General features: G+C 42.3%; 1 pseudogene; it reads left to right on the top strand.

The window, feature by feature from the left end:
• The first annotated feature begins 11278 nt into the window (after positions 1-11278).
• On the top strand, positions 11279-18253 carry LOC131218909 (alpha-dioxygenase PIOX-like; annotated as a pseudogene).
• The last annotated feature ends 4294 nt before the right edge of the window (positions 18254-22547 follow it).

Below are 22547 nucleotides of genomic sequence, written 5' to 3' on the forward strand. Positions count from 1 at the left end.
ACCAATCAATAAAATCATCAAACACCATCTTCGGACCAAGCTTGAGAATTCCAAAGGAGCATGGGCTAAGGAACTTCCTAAAGTTTTATGGGCTTACTGAACTATTGCCCGGACCGCTACTAGAGAGACCCCGTTCTCTCTGACATACGGAGCGGAGGTGGTCACCCCCGTAGAGATTGGATTTTCTATGGCCCAAACGGGCTCATTTGATGAACCGACCAATAGTGAACTTATGTCCCTCAGTCTCGACCTCCTGGAAGAGCGAAGGGAGTAAGCTCGACTTTGAATCATTATTCGCCAGCAGCAGGTATTACGATTTTACAACGCCCGGGTCAAGATTAGAAGGTTTTGAGTTGGAGATCTGGTTCTCCAAAAGTTATTCTAGAACACCAAAGAAGCAGGAACATGAGCATTGGGTCCCAACTAGGAAGGGCCCTATGTAGTATCGCATACAAGCTGACTCGGGTCGTACCGAATGGAAGACCTTGGCGGCCAGTTGCTCTCACACCCATGGAATGCCGAGCATCTGAAGATCTACTGCCTATAGACAGACCAGTGTGATACTCGTTTCTTGTATTAGTCAAAGTTATGTTAATAAATCCACTTATTCCTTGACCGACCTATATTTGACTAGAATCTGTTGAAGATCTGACCAAGATTAATTTAGCTACAAAGACCTTGACTAGCGCCATATTGATGTCTGAGCAATAACCCGACTTCAATCCGACCAAAAGTGGCAAAGCTAGAAGGTCAATTCTAATTGCTCAGCTCAAATAGACAAAGGTCAACAAAAAGGAATGATTTCATTAATAAAACCCAAAATGGTCTGATTACATCGGCTTTACATCAACTACAACGTCAAGTTTTGTATATCGGATAATAACAAAATCTTAAAGAGGAAGACGACGCTGGATGTGCCTGAAGTGCCTAAAGGTCGGACGCTTGGTGTGCTTGAAGTGCTTAAAGCTAAAAAACTCTTAAAATTAACTTCAAGACTCGAGCGCCGACTCGAGAACCGCATCAGGAGCTTCATCATCACCCAACCCATTAGAGCTCGACTCTTCCTCGTCGAAGGTAGAGAGATCAAGGTCAGGGAAGGAAGCCCTCATGTCCTTCGTACACTCGGCGTAACCTTGACGAAAAAGGGTGTCTCTCTCATCTATGAACTCTTGGGAGGATACGAACTGACGGACGACCTCCTCCTGAGCCTTGGCAATGACGCCATTGGTCTCTACCTTCAGCTTTTCGAGCTTCCCCTTGGCCTCAAATAGTTCGGCATGACACTTATTATGCACATGCTTGGCCTCCTCCAGCTGAGCCGTCATCGCAATAGTCAACGCCTCAAGGGCAGCCTTCGCGACCCCAGGCGCGGCATCCAACCGAACTACCTTTTACTCGGCTCCCTCCACCTGCTCGCACATCTGAGCAAACTTTGCATGTGACTTCAGCACACACAGAGCGAACTACAGAAGAAAAAGGAGAAAGATGAGTACAAGCAAATCAGAAAAATGAAATTCACTTCGGACGAGATACTTACCCCGAGCAAGGTGGTGGTCACGTGAGTAAGGGCCGTCTCGGTCGGAGCGTCAAACAAAGTGACATACTCCACGTCGGATGTATGGTGATCGACCCAGGGGAGGATCTCCTCCACAGTTTGATGAAGTCAGCTCCCTCGCCCCTCTCTAGCCTCCGCCCCTTTAGAAGGCCGAGCCCCAGCAAGAAGCTCCGAGGCTCCTTGAGTTTCGACAGGAGCAGGGCAGTCAGGGACGCCCGTACCCACCACCCCAGAGGAAGTCTCCACCTCCGTGCCCTCTCCCTCATCCATGACGATAACCAGGTGAGAGGGGCTAACCTTCCCCTTGGACTTCGAAGAAGTCTTCTGCTTCTTCTTCTTTGGGGCCGCCATCTCTTCTTGAGAAGGCACGTGGACCTTGGAGAGAGGGCGGATATAAGGCCGAGCCTTAGGCATCTCTATACAAAAACGAGTGCATTAGAAAAAGTTGTCAAGTAAAGGAAGTTCTCAAAGTTGTGAAGCTCGGCTGAAGATCTTATTGAAGGTCGTACCTGTGAGGACTGAGTCTAAGCCTACTTGGAGAAGTCGCTCGGGCTGAAGAAGGACCCTCTAAGATTGCCGACCTTCATCGAGGGCATGCAGATCTTGGATCCGAGCCAAGGACCCGCTGTCAAGCGGAGGTGGATTCTTAGGAACAACTGAAGCAAGGTAAGTGAAAAGGGTCAGTTAATAGTATAAGCTGATCAACGAAGGATGATCTACCGCTGCAGTATGAACCTGGTTTGGAGAAAGCCCGGGGGATGAGAGACTGCGTTGATTCTGGGTTGGCCGTCTCCCATCATCCATAGATCTAGAACCACTTATACCTCTAATACTTATTGGATGAGGAAGGGTCAGTTATTAAGGCCCCGCCGGTGTTCTGCCACCTGGAGAAATAGTACCAGCCGGGCTGAAGGGTGTTCGGCTTCACCTCATACAAGTGAAGGAACTTGTCCACTTATAGCTCGGGCTACTCCAGCTCAACCCATAAAACTGTATAGCCAAACAAGTCCCTCCACCTGTTCAGAGTTAACTGTCCCGGGGCCAAGCCGAGACAGGTCAGGAGACGCCGAACAATTCCCTTAAGTGGGAATCGCAGGCCGCATTAGAGACCAACTTGAAAAATTGCCACTGCCCCCTCAGGAGGTCAGTCTAGGAGTTCGTCCATTGAAGGAAGCCTAAAGATCACAAAATCGGGGATGTGATACCCGAGCTTAATTCAGACTAGTTCCGCCTCGGTCAAAGTCGAGGGCACTGGCCCCCTTGGATCCTCCTCCCCCGCTCCATCCTCGTCAGTGGATCACGCACCTCAGCAACTTGGTCGGTCGCTAAAGACACATTCAGTCCCTGCGTCCTAGGCACCGTCTCGTGCCTGGCAAATAGGTTTAATGCCCTAGTAGCGGGTACCAGTCTCTGTGCTAGAGGCCTCTCCTCTACCTTCCTCGACGACAAATACCGAAAAGCGGCATCAGCCATTACTACCAGTGGCGAAGGTGGGTTCGACATTACTTTAAGGCGACTGCTCGCCCCACTTTCGCCACTAGAGACCCCCTCCCGTGAGCTCCTAGAACCGGACATTGAATGGGAAAATGAAAGGGAGAGGGAGAAAAGAGCTCACCGGAGTTAGGATTGCGGGAATCCGACTAGAGTGTGATGGGAACAGTCACCGGAACACACGTGAGAAAGCAAGGAAAGCAGAAAGGGGGAAGAAGATGAAATGCAGAAGAGAAGAGCCCTAAGCGTTAGGGCTCTCCTTATATAGTTGTGCCACATGGCAACAAATTAATGCACCCATTAACTCTACACCGTACGAACGCTCCATCATTTATCCCAACTCGCCACGTGTCACAACCCGACGCACCGCTCACCCCTAACATCAAGTACGACACCACACATCAAGACCTCATTGGGCTATCACCGAAGTGATGGCTTGATGCCCCACGTGACCTCGAGCCACGTGATGACACATCATGATGACAGGCGAACGATGCTTCAATTGTCATGCTGGTCGCCATACCTGCCATTAATGATAACCCGGCTCGACCTGGTCCATGCATAACCCAACTTAGCGATGGCCGAGCTTACTTTCCGAACTTCGTTAAGAAAGCAAGGGGGCTCACTATTGGGGAAAAATCTATAAGTTCAAAGTCAGCTTATGGAATGGACCAACTCTACTAAGCCAGCTGAGCCCATGGGGATCCGAGCCTAACAAGGCCTTTGCGTCCAAAAAATAAAGCACCCTCCAAAGAGAACGATGCAAATATAAGGACACAAGGAGCTTTTATGCTTGCACCAGTGGTTGAAAGACCGACCTAAATTAATAAGTCGGATGTAGATCGGTCACAGACTGGCCATAGCTCAGTCATAGATCGGTCATAGATCAGTCCCAGATCGGCCATAGTTCGATCATAGATCGATCATACATCAATTATAGATCGATCATAGACCGTCCATAGAACGGTCATAGATCAGTCATAGATTAACAATACCCTTAATAGGGTTGGAAGGTCTTAACACCTAGAGGAAGGGAACTCAAACCTTCCGGTTTGTTTGACAGACAAAAGCGGTGAATGCCAATTTGTCGATCGAGACAACATTATTCAGATCTAACCTAAAGCCGAGCTGCAAATTCAAAGATTCCTCGCAAAGACTCGAAGGAGAGATCTTTGGGAGATAAGAGCGAATCCCGACAATCTCGGGACTCCTCAATCTCAAGGAGATCCTAGATCAAATCAAATCTCCAAGATATTAGGGGAGAGCCCCTTTATGATTGGGTTCTCTCTTCCCTATAAATAGATGAGCATCTCCCACCGTTGGAGGTACGTTCACTAAAACCCTAATACTTGCCTGGTCTCTTTTCTGGAGATCCTACTTCCAATACCACGAGCCTGACTTAGGCATTGGAGAGTCCCCTGAATAAACCAGGGCCTCCTTTGTCTCTCATCTTCGCCTATGCAGGTTCAAGGAGGTGCACCGTGAAGGGTCTGCTGGAAAACTGCATCAACAACCACCATATCAATAGTTCAGATCATTGCATGTTTACAACATGCATCTTGAGGAGGGAACAACACTTATGCAGCGCGGGCTTTTTCGGAATTTATCAGGAGCTTTTTCTGACTGTATGCCTCACTTTTAACCCACCATCATTTATCTGCATCTCAAACCTTACTTTCCCAAACTATTACCATGCTGTACACGGATGTGTTTTTACCATACGAAACTACCCTTGTCCAACGGTAGTGCTACCGGACCGGCCATAGTACCACTGCCCCCTTGAACATTCCGGCGGTAGTACCGCTAGATCGGTGGTGTTACCGCCGCTCACTGCCATGTCCAGCGGTGATGCTGCCATTTTCATGAGGTATGTGTTATATCCAAACCGTCCATCTATTTGGCAAGCTTCTTGTAAGGCTTGAGCCAAAAAAAATAAAAAATAAATAAATCTAAAGATCAAGTGAACCACTCTGCAAAAAGCAGTGGGGGATTGAACGTCTTACCCTTGAAACTCTTTTGGGGTCAGAAGTTTTGGATCAATATGATATTTGTTTTTCCTCTTCACCCAGGTCTTTTTGACCTTATGAACAGATTGGATGGAAAATAAACATTATGGTGGGACCTACAATTGTTTTATCGGTGAAAATCATTATCTCCACTGCTATTTCTGGTGTGCTCCATTTGAGCTTTGGATATGATTCATTCTTTAACTCATGCTCTAAATGGTCTCTACGAATGGATGAACAGTGTGAATAAAATAAATAAGTCATTTCGGGTTACATTTAACTAAGTGAAATTGACCACAACCTGATCTATAGCTCAAGTGGTAGATTGAGTGAAAGATACCTTGTTTCAACACTGAGGTCTTGGTATCGATCCCTAATGGGGGTGGCTAACAGTGAAGTGTGAACTACTAGTGGTGTGTACTAATAAAAAAAAAACTAAGTGAAATTGACTAATAACTGAGTGAAATTGGCCGTGAACTAAGTGACCGATAGGAGACGGCCATGGCCCATTTGGGCGTTGAGGTACCGGTTTGTGGCAAAGTTAAGTTTTTCATGTTCCATTCTTCCCCCTCTTTCCAATTCCGACTCCCTTTTGTCCGTTCCATGGTCGAGGTGGACCAGAAAAAAGCCCGACAGGTGGCAGAGATGATCTGGACCGTCAGAACTTTAAACGGACTTATCTCATAAAACTAAAATGAGTTGTTGGACATACTATATATGACTTTCAGGTTGGACGAGCTACTTTACTGACCCAACCCCACTACAACAGGTTGCGCACACCGAATTTGCGAGCTCTCGCCTAATTGTGGATTGAAACACGTTTTAATTGTGGACTGAAATTGATCTCGAAGTGAGTAAAATTGATCGAGAAGTTAGGAAATCGACCGATACCTGAGTAAAATTCACTGATAACTGAGTGAAATTGACCGATACCTAAGTGAAATTGCCCACGAACTGACTGAAATTGACAGCGAACTGAGTGAAATTAACCGCGAAGTGAGTGAAATTGAGCGCGAAGTGAGTAAAATTGATCGAAAAGTTAGGAAATTAACCGATACTTGAGTGAAATTGGCTGTGGAGTGAGTGAAATTGACCGCGAAGTGAGTGAAGTTGGATGTAAAGTGAGTCAAATTGACCACAAACTGAGTGAAATTGATTGCGAAGTGAGTGAAATTGACCGCAAATTGAGTGACATTGGTAGTGAACTGTGTGAAATTGACCGCGAAGTGAGTGAATTTGATCGAGAAGTTAGGAAATTAACTGATACGTGAGTGAAATTCACCAATAATTGAGTGAAATTGATTGATACTTAAGTGAAATTGACCAATACCTGAGTGAAATTGGCTGTGACCTAACTGAAATTGACTGCAAAGTGAGTGAAATCGACCATGAAGTGAGTGAAATTGGTCGTGAACTGAGTGAAATTGACCGCGAAGTGACTGAAATTGACCGCGAATTGAGTGAAATTGATCGAGAAGTTAGGAAATTGACCCATACCTGATGAAATTCACCGATAACTGAGTGAAATTTACTGATACCTAAGTGAAATTAACTGATACCTGACTGAAATTGGTCACGAACTAATTGAAATTAACAGCGAAGTGAGTGAAATTTACCACGAAGTAAGTCAAATTGATCGCGAAGTAAGTCAAATTGGTCGCGAACTAAGTTAAATTGACCGCGAAGTGAGTAAAATTGACCACGAACTGAGTAAAATTGACCGCGAAGTGAGTCAAATTAGCCGTGAACTAAGTGAAATTGACCACAAATTGAGTGAAATTGACCGCGAGTTGAGTGAAATTGACCACAAATTGAGTAAAATTGATCATAAAGTGAGTCAAATTGGCCGCGAACTTGGTGAAATTGACTGCGAGGTGAGTGAAATTGACCACGAATTGAGTGAAATTGGCCGTGATGCTTTTTTGAGCACTGGATACTTTTGAAGAGCTACCAAATACCTAAAAAATAATACATAATATAGTTGAGGAGCCACGATCCTTCTTTAACACCCTAAATTCCACTTCATTCAACATTTGTGCTCATCAGACATGAAAAATGTCAACTTAGAATTTACCTTTTCATACTAAGAAATCCACTAGTTCCTAATGGGAACACTTCCACTTGTTCCCGATAACTAAGTCATGGATATTACCACTAGAACATCGGCCTCATCTTTTCTACTAAGAACTTCCAAAAATATAACTAGGTCATGGAAGGAAGTGAAATTGACTGCGAAGTGAGTGAAGTTCACCGCAAAGTGAGTGAAATTGACCGAGAAGTTAGTCAAATTGACTGCGAACCAAGTGAAATTGACTGCGAAGCGAGTGAAGTTCACCCTAAAGTAAGTGAAATTGACCGCGAAGTGAGTGAAATTAACAGCGTAGTGAGTAAAGTTCACCGCGAAGTGATTGAAATTGACCGCAAATTAAGTGAAATTGAACGAGAAGTTAGGAAAATTGACCACGAAGTGAGTGAAGTTCATCACAAAGTCAGTGAAATTGACCGCGAAGTGAGTGAAATTGAACATGAAGTGAGAGAAATTGACCGCAAAGTGAGTGAAGTTCACCGCGAAGTGAGTGAAATGACCACGAAGTGAGAGAAATTCACCACAAAGTGAGTGAAGTTCACCGCGAAGTGAGTGAAATTGACTACGAAGTGAGTGAAGTTCACTGCAAAGTGACTGAAATTAACGCAAAGTGAGTGAAATTGAACGAGAAGTTAGGCGAATTGACCACGAAGTGAGTGAAATTGACCACAGAGTGAGTGAAGTTCACTACGAAGTTAGTAAAATTGACCGTAAAGTGAGAGAAATTGACTGTAAAGTGAGTAAAGTTCACCGCGAAGTGAGTGAAATTGACCACGAAGTGAGTGAAATTGACTGCAAAGTGAGTGAAGTTCACCGCGAACGGAGTGAAATTGACTGCAAAGTGAGTGAAATTGATCACAAAGTGATTGAAATTGACCAAGAAGTGAGTGTAGTTCTCTGCGGAGTGAAATTGACTGCGAAGTGAGTGAAATTAACCACGAAGTGAGTGAAATTGACCGCAAAGTGATTGAAATTGACCGATACCAATTCACAAACAAATCACCATTCACAATGAAATCAGTATTCACAAATAAATTAATTAACAATTCACAAACAAGTCTTCATTCACCATGAATTTTATACAAGACATCATTCACAACAAATTACAAAATTTTACAAAATTTTCCCATTCCTCTCATGCCTAAGACAAATATCATTTATCGTGGACACTCAAACAATCATAGACTATTGAATCCCTAAAAATGGGAGTGAATTTTCCCAAGTCTGTTCCCAACAAAATTCGACTGCTGCACAAAATGTCAATATATTTCATGACAAATATGTCATAATCATATCCATTCGTCTGCTTTGGTAGGGAAATCTCTTCTCTGACAGTCCAATCCTTCTCGTCCAGCACAGACTTATCTCATGTGGCGTGGAATATAATAGGCAATCCCTCCTTCATAGTATCAAACCACCACGTTAGTGAACATCGATCTGCAGGACAAGTTTGGGACTCTAGCATCAAATCCCTTACGCGAAGACTTGTCAACTATAAGAATGGATTGGAAAATATATCAACAATAATGTTCAATATTTAATAAAGCATAGTGTGAAAATAGATTTGTTGTAATGAAAAATCATAAAGTATAGTGTCAGTTTTCTGAGTTGGCGGTCAATTTTGACGAATTCTAAGTCAAAATGCCTGACTTATATGTGAATTTCAACAAGTTTGCGGCATGTTTCACTCAGTTCTCGGTCAATTTTCCAAGTTATATGTTGCATATAAAAAGAACATTGTAAAACTTAAGTCAGAATCGATACCATAGAAACAGAAAAGATCACGGTTACAAAATGAAAATCTGATCCGGTTAAAAGTAACTCGCCTCAAAATCAATTGGCAAATAAACGAAATCATAGGTCCCTTGGTGATGCTCATCAATCGTGGCCAATAGCATCCTAGAAGTGTATATGTAATCATGCCCAATTCAGAGTAAAATGATCAAGAAGAGAAAACAAACGAGAAAACACTGTGCATTTGAATCTTAAAATTGTCTTGTATCATGGATAGTATACAAAGGAAATAAAGCCAAGTTCAAACATTATTACATAAAAGATGCATTATATGATGACGCTTAATAGAAAGGAACTGCATCTTTTGTTCAACCCAGCAGTGGTACAAGTGGGGTCCACATTTCACTGATCCCATTCATCTGAAGGGTTCCCGTTACCTTCCGTATCAAATGATCTCAGAGATCTGATTGGTGGCTCATGAAAAATGGTCCAGATTTAATAGGGTCTGATCAAACGGTTAGGATCATCCTATGGGAGGTTCTGGGGTGCTTCCCATTCACAACCATGGGGCTGTCAACAGGTTGGTTTTGGTTAGGTCCATTAGTAACCATACCAGGGCTCCTAGTTCAAGTACCTTTGGATCCGGGTCTAGTTCTTGAATACCTAGATCTGGATCTAATCAGGTTCAGGTGCTTGTCAGGTACATATAGGGTCCTTGGATCTAGGTTTTGGGTCTTTGGATCACTTTGGATCACTTTGGATCAAGGTCTCTGGGTCTTGGTTCAATTTCACTTCGGTCTTCATTCTTTGATAAAAAAAAAAAGTCTCAATGTGGGCCATTTGAGCATTGAATTTTGCCTCATTTTTCAGCTCATGCCATAAAATGTTTAAATAAAATAGTTAGACTATGGACGGTGCGGATATATTATATAAAATACGGCGGCATCCACATAATAAAGTCAAAACTTTGAAATATATCTGTCATTCATAGCTTCTTTGATGGAGGCACTATTTTCATCCTATCTTGATCTGACATAACTCGAAAATAACGTGTGACAAGTGTATTCTTGACTAAAAAAAGAAATAAAAATAAATTAGAAGATTTCAGGAAATAGGTTTTCTGTGGTAGAGTATTCTTGTACCAAGATAAGAAATAAAACATGAATTTTGTGTTACGGTGGACAAACACAAAAATGATTGAAGAAATCAGAAAATGAAAGTTTTACTGATAGAGTTAAACCGTGTGAAGGAAACAGAAGCTTTCAAAAATTGTGTTTCCGTTGTTGCAGGGGCATTTTCGTCCAGTAAAAATGCATCGGTGATAGTTTGGAAAAGTAAGGTCCGAGAAGCACAGGAAGAACGGTGGGTTAAAGGTGAGGCATACGATCCGAAAATGCTCACTTTTTCAGACAACTACTACAGACGGCTTCCTCTGCTTCTGTCGGAACTTATATTTCAGCGTGTATCGCCACCACTTACACCTAGATTCTTAGATCATCTGATGATTTCAACTGTTCATATTATATTTACTTCCATAAATAAACTATCATATCAAATTCATGCTTCATTGATTTTTCTTGGCCTTCGATTTATAGACTTGAATGAGATCCATTGAATATTTTCTTTTCATTGTTCTCAATTTGTCTACATAGATTGAAGTTCACAATCATCCGCTCAGATTAAGTTTATTTGATTGGCCCAATATAGATTTCAAAAACGGACGGTTCAATGTTCAACGAACCTTTTCACATGTGTGGCCCTGCCTGTGGCGACGAACAATGAAACCTCAGTCGCGCAGATCCAAAACGAACTGCTTCTAATAAAAGTCTACGTAATTAATTGCATGGAAATTGCATGTCACATGGAAGATGCATGCAGCTGAGGATAATTATAAACGCTGGGGGTGCACCCCAATGAGTCCGCGTAATGGGATGATCCTGACCGTCGGTCAATAGACTTTTGGTGGATGACCAAGGAATGGGATTCAGAAGAATAGTCATTATAAAAGAATATAACCGTGTTTGTTGTGCAGAGAGATGCCGAGTCAGACTTGAACTTGTGACAAGGAAGCCAACTCAGACAAAACTCTTGGGCTGCCCAAATAACAAGGATCCTCCAGCTCTGGATTTTTAATCAGTGAGCCATTGCTGAGTGATCCAGGCCGTTTATCTATGGGCCCCAAGGTGGAGATGTTAAAAATATCTACGGCTCGATATAATTCTTCAAGTAAGAGGAGATTTATGCACCAGCAACTAGAACATAAATTATATCACGTGGAAGAAAACCAATAGACCTCAAGAAGAATCTTTCAGATAAGATTGGTGGTTTGGAACCGCTGAATTTTTCAAGGAGCAGACTTAGTTGAAGACATTTGAATCTCTCCTTAACCACCCTTTCCCTTTAAATACTAATGTGCAATCTACAATCCATATCCCATACAACACCTTAAACTCTCTCTCTATCTCTCTCTCACACACACCCGGTCTTGATAGAAGCCATGAGCAAGCTCATTGAGATATTCAAGTCACTCTATTCTCCTCGCCATCAAATCAATGAAGTTCATAAGAGAATGACTCTCATCGACAGGCTACTTTTATTTGTGAGTCACCAGTAAAACTCTCAATGCATTTTCATGAGAAAAAGTTAAGGAGTTTCACGACCATTTCCACCGTAAACTTGGCATTTGTCCAGGGCAATATCTACAATTGGTGGGCCACCATGATAATGGGCCAATAGTGAAAAATCATTGGGTTACAATCCGATCAGTATCAATTGTCATCCACTGAATTTGGACCATTTTATTACGCTAATGCAATTGATAACATAGTTGGATTCCTGTGATTTTTTAGCTATAGAACCTTGATGGAGAGAAAAAAAAAAAAAGAAAAAAAAAAGAAGACCCACCAGACCAACCTCCCCATCACCCTATAAGTATTCAACATTCAAGATGATGGAGAGATGGGCTCGCAAACCTCTATTTTCATTTATTTTTCCATAGGTTGTGATATGAATTAGAAACAATGTTTTTAATCATATTCATGTTTTTTTTTTCGCAGGTTGTCCAATTTGTAGACAGTTTTGGGATTTGGCACAGATTGCCTGTGTTCTTGGGCCTGTTGTACCTAGCCATAAGAAGACGTCTGCATGAGCGATACAATCTCCTCAATGTGGGAGAGTCCCCGACTAGCTTAGGGCATAACCCCGCAAGTCATGCCTATAGAACGGTGGATGGAAAGTATGACGATCCATCAAACGCTCTAGCTGGTAGCCAGGGGACGTTTTTCGGACGGAACATGCTTCCTTCTCCACAGAAAGACATGGTAAAATCAGTAAAAATTTCTCACTTTCATCCTTAAAATGCTTTGTTTATGTTAAGAGTTTGTTTGAAGACATCCAGTTTGCAACACCACCATTGGTGGTCTCACATGCTGAGATGGTCAGGTGATCAGAACTGTCGATCTTATTGGAGCTACTTGGGTGGCCATAGTTCAAAACTCATGCTGATTTGATGATAATTTCGATAAATTTAAACAGTTCACATTCAAATCCACTAAAGAATGTCAGGATCATCCTTTCATCGTGATTATTGGTCATGTTCCATCACAAGTATCACCCAACTGATTGATGGTTCTGATCATCCAACCATCCCTTCATGAGAGTCTCTTGGCGCAACACATGTTGGATGAGCCTGTATTGTAATTCATAAAGAAGGAACTCTTTAAAGTCAAGATTTCATGTGGCATTTGGGTTAATTGAACAGGTTATGAAGCCAGATCCAGTCGTTGTTGCAACAAAGCTACTTGCTAGGAAGAAGATGGTAAACACAGGAAAGCAATTCAACATGATATTTGCATCTTGGATCCAATTCATGATACATGACTGGATTGACCATCTTGAGGATACCAAACAGGTAGAGTATGCCAACTTAATTAAATTAGGGTGTGTTTGGTTGCACTAAATATCATGATTAGCCAGTCTAATTTGGTTGAAACAAACAAACCCTTACAAATTAATGATCATGTATATGCATTGGTGTTATCTAGGGTAGATGGTTCTGATCTCCTAATGAGTGTAACTTATGGGCTAGGTTTCATCTACAAGAGGGGACATGATTTCGAATTATGTGCATATCTGTATTCTTTATCGATTTTTAAGGGTTTCCTAATTTCCAAATGATACAGATAGAGATTACAGCCCCTTCATCAGTTGCAAAAGAATGCCCGCTCAAGGCATTCCGATTCTACAAGACGAAGGAAGTCCGTACAGGCTCTTATGAAATCAAGAGTGGGCATTTGAATACTAGGACTGCATGGTGGTAAGTGTCGACATAAACTAAATCGCATTTGGATGCAATATTCTATTTAATTACAATGGTTTGTTCAATAGAGAGGAAATAACCAAATTGCAATTACCTTTTGCACTAAACTATCCTCCAAATCGTGATTATTTTAATTAGGAGTTGGAATTGAAAGGAATGAAATTGCAATTTGAAGTCTAATTCCTCATTGTGAGTAGAGAGTCAATACATTGGTGCCATTTCTTCTTTATCAGATTTGTTATTGAAAATGAATTCAATAGTGCATACAAACGGCACTTAAGCCATATTTAAAAAAACAAAAAATAAATAAATAATAATAAAAAAATCATTCTTCCCTTCTCTAGAGTTGTTTCCTTATTAGGTGGTGATTAACATGGATAATCACAGGGATGGTAGTGCTATCTACGGAAGCAATGCAGAGAAACTGTCACGTGTTCGGACCTTCAAAGATGGGAAGCTTGTCATCTCCGATGATGGTCTTCTTCCTCACGATAACAATGGTATTTTGATCTCTGGCGACGTGCGGGACAGTTGGGTTGGTGTTTCTGTGTTGCAAGCACTCTTCGTTAAAGAACATAATGCAGTATGTGACAAGCTCAAGGTGAGAATCAAACTCTCATTTGATAACTGGCGTGAGGCGGACTGTGGCGTATCACAGTGCGAGCAATTTTTGTAGCCGTCTAATCATCGATCAAATAAGTTTCATTGTGGGGCCCACCACCTCAAAACTGTTCGCGTGAACCATGAATTACTTTGGTTCCCACATCTAACATGTTGATCGATAGAGCAGTCGCAAAAAATGTTTCACAATGATGCCAGCATGGGTGCTTTAACTTCCTATTTTTCTTTTAAAAGGGATTGGGCATCAAACCCTACGATCTGAGCGTTAGTTCTAAAGCACTATAGATATGTATGAGATCCAGGCAACTCATTTGTTAGTACCTACCATGGCTTGGATCATCTGGTTAGAGTAAATTTTCGGGATACGTAGATGAAGGATCCAGATCTCCTACACTTATACACCTCTTATCTACATAGGGGCTTAACTAGCTTAATTAAATGCATTAATTATAATCATCTTTCATTATTCGATTGAATTTGAAACAACCATTCAGGACAACTACCCGGACCTCGATGATGAAGAACTATACCGTTACGCACGGCTGGTGACATCCGGAGTCATTGCAAAGATCCACACCATTGATTGGACGGTCGAATTGCTTAAAATGGATACTCTCCGTGCGGGACTGCGAGCTAACTGGTGCGTATTTTTCTGTTTCGGTCGAAGCAGAACTGAATGTGAATTTATTCATTTTAAGATGGGTTTTCTCATAATGCAGGTATGGATTGCTTGGGAAGACATTCAAGGACCGTTTTGGGCATACTGGGAATTCAACACTGAGTGGGTTCGTTGGGACAGGAAAAGCCGAGAACCATGGTGTCCCTTATTCACTTACAGAGGAATTTGTGGGTGTTTATAGAATGCATTCTCTCCTTCCTGATGAGATCTTGTTAAGGGATATAGGTTCCACTCCAGGGAAGAACAAGTCCCCTCTTGTTCTTAAAGGGTATGTTTCTCCACATGTTTCATTGCATGCATGCATACGCACATACATGCGTAGATTCAAAGATGTATATACATTAACGCATGCAAATGTACGTATGTAGATAGAAGAACTAGGGCCTGTTTGGATCAGAAGTCATTTTTTTTAAAAGTCTACCTACCCGCCAAGTAGCTTATTTTGGTTTCTACTTATTCAACAAAAAGTATGTTTGGTAAACAATTAGAAAGGTTTATTCAGTTTTCAACGTCACATTAGTAATGTTATATCTTTTCCATTAATATCTCTTTCCTGTGCTTCTCTCTTTTATTCCAATTTTTATTTATTCATATGGGTCCACATTTAATATCCTCCGTTTGTCATGTGGGGCCAACTTTATATGTAGACTGTTTATTATGTTGGGCCCACCTTGGCCTTATTTGAACCTGTATATCATGTGGAGCTTACCTTTAATATGGACCATCCACCTTGCAAGTCCCACCTCCTACGATGTGGGCTATCCATCATTGCGGGCCACCTTGGATGTGGGTTGTCCATCATCTTGAACATAGGATGTGGATCATCTAGCATGATAGGCCCACCTTTAATGTGGACCATCCATCATCCAAGGCCCAACTTCGAAGTGGGTATCCATCATAAGGGGTTGACCTTTGATGTGGACCATCCATTCGTGGGGCCAACTTTGATGTGGGTCATCCATAATTTGGTGCCTACATTCATCATCCACCGCACCTCATGTGAAGCCCACCTTTGATGTGGACCATCCATTGTGTGGGCCCTACCTTTGAAGTTGGCCATCCTTCATGGGTGTTTCTCGAATCATGTTGATTCAAATTAATAGGGAACATTTCATGGGTAAGATCATTGGTGCATCTCCATACTTCCACAGAGTTAAGGCTCATGGCTAACTCATTCCAAAAACCGCTAACAGAAAGCCACCACATGAACAGTTCAGATCACCAGAAGCGGGGCCTTATGTGCAAACTTGCCAGACTGACAAAACAGCTAGATCGAGCATTGTGTATTTCCTCATGTATCCATGCATATATACTTGCTACGATAGAAACATAAGTTAATTGCACTAATTATATATCTTAGTATGTTAATTAAATGGCAATCGATCCAATGGTAAGCTCAAGCGTTGTGGATTTGATGTAGGGTTCCAATGAAGGAATTGATTGGACTTGAAGGGGAGAAGAAGATCGGTAACATCGGATTCGAAACCCAGATGGTGACGATGGGCCACCAAGCTTGCGGCGCACTCGAGCTATGGAACTACCCACAATGGATGAGGGACCTCATAGCTCAAGACATCAATGGAAAGAACAGACCTGACCATGTTGACATGCCGGCGCCTGAAAGTAATCTTCATGAATCCAACTTAATTAGTATTTTCAACACAATAGAATACTAAGGTCGCACTTACAAGCAAATCGCATTTCGTTCAGCGACCAAATTGCAGCATTTTTAGTTCTTAGCCATGACCAAACCATGATCTGCAATTTCCTGTGCTTAAAGTTGGAGTTGAAACGACAGTAATTGCAGTCTGGGTCGTCATTTAGTCTCTAATGAAGTGAATTATCAAAATTCAATTTGATTGGACATCCAAATGCAGCTTATGTTTTTTAATTTGCCCTTTTTAATTTGCCCACATTGTCTAATTTTGTAATGTGTGTCCTTAAAAACAGTATATAGAGACAGAGAGAGAAACGTAGCACGATACAACCAATTCCGAAGGAACATGTTCATGCTGCCAATCACAAAATGGGAAGATCTGACCGATGATAAGGAAGCCATCGCTGTTCTTCGTGAAGTCTATGGTGACAATGTAGAGAGCCTGGATTTGCAAGTTGGTCTCATGGCTGAGAAGAAGATCAAGGGCTTTTGACGCAGGGGGAGGACGTGAGGTCGAGCACCGTCTTCCTCAAGAGGATAACTATTCCGAATCCACGGAACTTCTCTGGACTCCTCACAGAGACTTCTCGAATCCATGAGGAAAGAAAGAAGAAAATAGAAATAAATTCTAATAAATTCGAAATTGATTGATGAATCATTAAAATCGAGTTCACAACCCTTTAAATAAGGGTATCAAGCAATGGGAAAGAAATCATAATCAAACTACAACTCAAACTCCTAGAATCCGCGACTTACTATAAATAGTAAACTTACTATTTATAGACGGTCGTGATGTCTACTAGTGCGCAAGGTTTTCGGCCAAAAATAGTAAGTGTCCTATTTGGCTTCACCAAACCGTTCCCCTAATTATTCTAAGCTCTTTTCACGTTGGGCGCAACTCCTAAAGCCCAACGGATGAAGAGTTATAATCAAACTAAAACTTACTATTTATAGTAAAAACGGAATTAAAACAGGGAAACGACCGTCAATCAAGGGGTTTTTCGCAATTCCGGGCGGCGCAACCCGGCGTAGCGGGTTGGTTGGCTAAAGTAGCTCGTTCTACCCCAAAATCATATATTTTACGTCAGCTAACTCTTTCCGGATTGCGAGATACGCCCGATCTAAGGTCCGATGGTCCGGATCACTTCTGTCGTCGACCGGGCCTTTTCTGATCCATCTTGGCCATGAAACTGTCCGCAACCCGCTCTACATCAGCTTTGCAATTAGCGAGACCGCCTTCTTCATTTTCCTTCTCATGGCATCCAGGTACTTTCTTTTCTTTCTTTTTCTTTCTTTTTTTTCCCTCATGGGAAGGAACGAAAAGACTCTTATTTCTTCCAAAAGGACATGCAACCCAAAGATTTTCACACATGCATGGTTTAAAGGGGTCTTTTACATGTGTGTGGCTTAGCAAACTTCATTTCATTGCTAGAATGTTTAATATATATTAAACATATAAAATATTATTAGTAAAGTTAACTGGAATTGACCTGCCCGATTTTAATAGGGCCCATGATGGTGGACCCAACTCAAACCTAACTAGACCTGGTTTTTAATCAGGCACAAAATTTCTGACCCAACCTGGTGGAAGACCCAACCTGTTTTCTAAATCGGTCTATGAAATTAGACCTGGGCCTGTTGAAATTGAGTGGGTACATCAGATTCCATAACAATTTCAGACTGGGCACTTGGCCTGCAGGCCATTTCGAGCCTGGACCAAGATGCTTAACTAACAGGCTTCACTGGGACACAGCCCTTTCCAGCCCATTTACAACCCTACCTCTATCACATGTGAAATCCCAACAAGCCAGCCCAGCCCTCCGTCATAAGTAGCTTGATTACCTTTCTTTCTTTGTGTGTACAGGAGATTGGAAGGTGATCGATTTTTCACGAGTAACTTCAATGAGGAGACATATACCAAAGAAGGCTTGAAATGGGTGAATACAACAGAGAGCCTGAGTGATGTACTCGGTCGCCACTATCCGGATACGGTCGATAAATGGATGAATTCTACGAGCGCGTTCTCCGTTTGGGATTCAGATCCGTCACCAACAAACATCGTTCCCCTCTACCTTCGGATTCCTAATTAAGTTATCATTCATTGTATTAGTGTGGCTTTTTATTTTTTATTTTTTACTTTTTTTTAATGTTATGCATTTCACTTAGAAATAATGTGTTATGGTTAATTGTTATAACTAAATAACTTTGTTTTTTTTTTTTAAATTTACCTTTGTATAAATTACCTCTTTAAGAAAGACAATATACATGTGGGCCTACGGAGATCCAATGGGTCATATTTCATATGGAAGAATTTCTATCCAGTCGTAGTGGATCTTGACCATCTTCTCAAGGATGCAAATAAGTGTCTTGTTGGCAACCTTGATCCCACTGTTCTTCTACAAACAACAGGGTCTCGATCAGTGCTTCTTGATTTTGAATTGTTCGACGATATCTTTCATCTTCTAATTTATGAAGGGTTTCTCATTGTCTATCATGATGACCTACGGGATTGTAGTGACTAATAATGTTCTTGTCATCTCTCGAAATTCAGTACATGAGTACAGATACTCTGATCCCGAGTTCTTGTACATGAGCTTAAGAAATGCACGATGTATTCTCATTAAGGTTTACATTCATTCATATATGAACAATTAGAGCAACACATTTCAAATTAGCAGATTCAAAGCAAGGTATAGATAACAAATCCAAAAATATAGGGCTATCGAAGATATAATTTCAAGTGTGATGACCACCCAAAAATACGAAAGCTTTCAAACTGAAGATGGCTTGGACAATCGCGTGCAGGGGCAGAGACAGCTATTGGGCAGCGTTCATGAGAGAGAAATACCCCTAAAAATGTGCTAGAGCTAGGGGGCACTAGTCGAGCAACGTTTGCGTCGACATTGTGGAAGAAAATATGCAAACTTCTCCCAACGGTCTATGCCCACACCTGCTGGCTGATTGGTCTTGGAAACTGTCTTTTCTAGGATGACAATTGGTCTAGCCTAGGCCCCTTGAAGGAATGGAAACTTCAAACTCCGACCCACGAGCCTCATCGGGTTCTAGATTGGATTGGGCCTAACAGCTGGCGTGATCCTTCTCGTATTCAGCCTTTCCTCCCCTAAGTGGTGCTCGATCACATCTCAGATGAGGGAATTTTCACCTCAACCTCGGAGGAAAAATGTGTCTAGACTGACTCTTCATTGAGTGAATTTACCATTTACTTAGCTTGGTTGCTCTCTAAACCGTTAGGGACGAAGGTGTGATCAAAATGGGTGTGACACCCAAATCTCCCGCCAAAAATCTCCCTCCTCTCTTGGAAGGTTATCCTCAATGCAATCTCAGTGGATACTAAAACTCAAGCAAAATGTATCTCCATGGCTTCAAAATGTGATTATCAGATATAATAGGTGACGACCGGTCTTAACTGGTATGTCACTTACGAGAGTAAGGGCTGAACGATATGCCCTACTAGACATGTAGAAGTCTATATGGAATGGTCCACGATAAACTATTCTAACCTTTCAAGGTACTGACATATCATATATCCTAAGGCGGGGTCCACAGAGGGATGATGGATCTAACACATACATCGAGAGAGGCTCTACACAGTGGATATACTAAATTTGGTTCCACATATTCTTCCATATATGGCAAGAGGGGATGGTGTACTAAGCAATGGATGACCTAGATGATACACTAATGTCCAAGATGGACCTCACACTTGTCTCAACAAAGAGACGAACGGTGCAGATGATATGTACATGTCACGAGGTCCTTGCAAATGAGATACAAGGGTAGGATACACCTCTCATGGTGGTTCAAATAGGTATACAGCAAGACGAGTTCACAAGGTGAGCTAACAGGGTGAACCATTGGGCTTTCTAATCATGAACAAACTGGGCTTCCTTATGGGGCTCGGTACATACACAAGGTGGGCTTAACGAAATTTCTACATCTAGGACCACGTGTCCTTCCAAGCAGATTGGGTAGCCCGCTCAACACCTAAATGGGCCTTGGTTATGGTCACTATGTGTGGGCAAAACATGAATCTAAGTGGCCCACATTTCCTGTGGAAGGTCTGGTGTGAACATAAGGTGGGATTCAAGATTTGAGTACTTCTATTAGCATCAATAGGGGCCCAATAGTTTGGGATAGCCCAAAAAGGTGAGATGAATTGCCATGGGCTTAACAATGGGCCCTGGGGAGATGTACAACAGGGACATTTAACCACCATTTACAACGTGAACATTTAACCACCAAGCTCCCAAGGTGCGGTCCATTTGGGATTGAGATCGGAATGACAATGGGGCCCTCGGCCCTTAAAATCTCTAGAGGGATGGATGGATAGTACGTATACAATACAAGCATCAAGGTGGGCCTCATACATCACAATTGGGCCTCAAATACGGGCTGCATATACATCACAATGAACCACAACAATGGGCCTCTAACACATCACAATAGGCGACAACCCATGGGCCTCAAACACATCACAATGGGCCACAACTCATGGGCCTTAAATACATCACAATGAGCCTCATATACATCAAGTGGGCCGCATCACATGGGCCATACCAATGGGCCCACCGACCGAGTCAATCCATCTACACCATTCATCTATTTTAGAGATCATTTAGAGCATTTCTAAAAAATGAATCATATCGAAAGATTATCTGGACCACACCTTAAATAGCAGTGGAGATGATGATTGAAAGATCATCTGGACCATACCACAAATAACAGTGGAGATAATGATTCTCTCTATTAAACAATTCACCGGGCCGGGGCCCACCGTCACGTTTATTTCTATCCAATTCTGTTCATACGGTCACAAGGACCTGAATTAAAAACAATTTTTATACTGATCCAAAACTTCTATACTCCCAAAGAGGGTTTTAATGGTAGGTGTTCAATCCTCCATTGTTTTTGGCAGTGTGGTCCACTTGATAAATAGATCTACCTCATTTTTAGTCTCAGCCCTTACGATGAACTCGCCAATTGGATGAACGTTGTGGATTTAACACATGCTTCATGATCAGGCTGCTGTCTAGGCCCCTGGACGGATGGCCTGGATATAAAACACATATTTTATGGTGGTCCACGTCAAATGGTTGGACGGTATAGATGAAACACATACATCGTATGAGACTAAAAGAACTTGATGACACAACAGCAACTGTAATTGCTGGTGTGGGGTCCACACATGTGACCCACCTAAAAAAATGGACGGACGGTCTGGATTATCACAGTATCACATGATCAGACCCACAGCTGCTGCTGCCCAAATAAATGGACGGTGTGGATGAAACACATCCATCGTGGTAGGCCCGACACCCCACACGTGTAAAGTGTGCAGGGTGGGTCCCATCGGGTGGACGGACCATATACATCAAGGTGGTCTCCATCGTCCTGATAATGGATGGTGTGGATAACACATATATCATGGCTGGCCCCACACGTGGCAAGTAGGTGCCACACTTACGCCACAACGGACCCACCGTCCAGCCTATCTGGACGGTAGGGATAAGGCACATAAATCATGTGGGGTCCACAGGACTTGCCGCTGCAATACAGCAGCTATAAGCTGGTGTAAGACGCACCAGCCAATCCGTTTCCAAATCTAGGTGGGTCCCACATGGGGCCCACCAAATATGTATATAACATATATACTATATGTAATACCATGTACCTCTAGTACATGGGTGTTACCTCTTAAAACGACATTAGTGAAGGCTGGGATCAACCAGTTAAGTAACTTAAGTAAATCATATGCAGGAAAGAACCCTCCGTCAGCATTGATGCCACCCACCATGACCCCTGGAAGTTCGGGCTACACTTTACACCAGACAAGGAGGTAAGCATGATCGAATGACTTAAGTCTAATCAATTTTTAAGTCAACTAGTGATAGCAATATTCTGAAAACTCAATCCATGAAAGTCAGCGGGTAGCCAACGAAGTACCACCATACTACTATCCATTGAAAATGAGTATCGAGCTCATCTGTCTATCAGATTGCATCATATGGGCCAAATAGAGCCCAAAGAAGTGTGGAACGGCCCACCTAGCCTCACCATCAGCCCAAAGTGGGCCAGGACCTCTAAATGGGGTCCCCAAAGTGTTTGGACGAAATAGATCTGAGGTGAGCATCACCACGGACCCCATACATGGTGCATGTGCACCACAAAATTACTCTGTGCGAGGTGCACTGAATCACAACTAGCGGTCAAATGGTCCTTTGACTGATACATTTGCAAATAGAAGGAGTTCCCTCCCGCCATTTCAAAGATTTGAATATGATAGATTTCAAACCCCAAATTGGACCACCCTGACCACTTTTCGGATGATCCAAACCGTCCATTACACTCATGGTGGCCCACTGAATAAAACGGTATAGGT

The sequence above is a fragment of the Magnolia sinica genome, chromosome 11 (assembly GCF_029962835.1).
Source record: "Magnolia sinica isolate HGM2019 chromosome 11, MsV1, whole genome shotgun sequence".
Taxonomy (NCBI): domain Eukaryota; kingdom Viridiplantae; phylum Streptophyta; class Magnoliopsida; order Magnoliales; family Magnoliaceae; genus Magnolia; species Magnolia sinica.